The following is a 1,312-nucleotide window of genomic DNA, read 5'->3' as shown; positions in this document are numbered from 1 at the left end:
GCAGTTAAAGATAAACTTGAACAAGCCTTGACCTCCACCACTGAGTCCCTTTCATTCCTACAAAAACAGGTCACCTCCCTGGCCAAGGTAACGCTCCAAAGCCACCGAGCTTTAGACCTTCTTACCGCAGAGAAGGGAAGCACATGCATCTTCACCAGGGAAGAATGTTGTTAGTACATCAATGAATCAGGCTTAGTCAAAACTAACATCATCAAACTCACTGATCTGGCCTCTAGCGTCTGGGCCATGTCCAACTCTAACCCGCTGGCTCTCCGCACCCACCACCGGTTCACCTAAATGTAAGTCTCTCTCAGGGGGTGCCATCTTAGGCTGGGCTACCATAATTGTCTGGTATCCCTCTGATGCCCGGCCCTAAGACAGAGAATGCACCCCACCACAGCCTTCAGGGCACTGGGCAGACCCCTAGGTATTCTCTCATCACATTAAGCAATCCACATTCCCCTCTTTTCCCAGCCCAATTAGAGGCAACCTCTTCAGGGTGAAGCTCCCATTCTCTCGCTTTTTCCTTCAATCTGGTATTTCTGTTTCTCCAAGCCCAGGGCTCCCAAAAATCCTGGCACTGGGTTCCTTTGAGCCTCAGGGCACTCGCCCTCTCCGAGGTGATGGAGGGTAAAGTGACGACTTCTATCCTCCTCCCTCCCAGTTCGTCTCCGAACCTCCGGGACNGCAGTCCTTGAATAAAGTGGAACTTCTCTGGCAAACTGTCAGCTCGAGTCCTGTCATCTTATCAGCTTGGGCCCATGCGCCCTTTCACTGATAGGGTTTCCCTCCTGGTGGGGAGTGGGGCAGACAAGTTAAAACATGAATAAACAAACAAGGAAGCCCCAGATATCATGCTGCCTCCTCAGAGTTTACTTTAGAGGAGAGGTCAGGCAAGATGTGTCCAAGGAAGGGACACTTACACTGAGTCTGAATGTCAAGAGAAAGACAGCCCACAAAGACCAGGGGCAAGGCCATCCCAGGCAGAGGCCTGCTGTGCAGACCATGCAGTGGTAGTGCTGGGGGAGGCCAGTGTGGCAAGCATGGCGGGCCTAGGGGAGCTGGCCTCAGACGTGGCTGGAGGGAGAGCTAGGTAGGGGCCAGGAGGTTTCCCAAACTGAACTCCAGAGCCCATCCCCAGCACACACCTTTCCCTCCAACCTGTTTTTCCTCTTAGTCTTTTCTTTCTTGAAAACAGCACCAAATTCACCCAGTTGTGTCGTTTTCGACATCTTCCTCTATCTTACCCCTCAGGACTCATCCATCACTGAGACCCATTTCTTCTGCATCCTAAATTTCTCTTGAATACACT

This window comes from Galeopterus variegatus, unplaced genomic scaffold (genome assembly GCF_000696425.1).
Source record: "Galeopterus variegatus unplaced genomic scaffold, G_variegatus-3.0.2 Scaffold4049, whole genome shotgun sequence".
In the NCBI taxonomy this organism is placed as follows: Eukaryota; Metazoa; Chordata; class Mammalia; order Dermoptera; family Cynocephalidae; genus Galeopterus; species Galeopterus variegatus.
The sequence above is the reverse complement of the archived record's forward strand: the minus strand, read 5'-3'. Positions refer to the sequence as shown.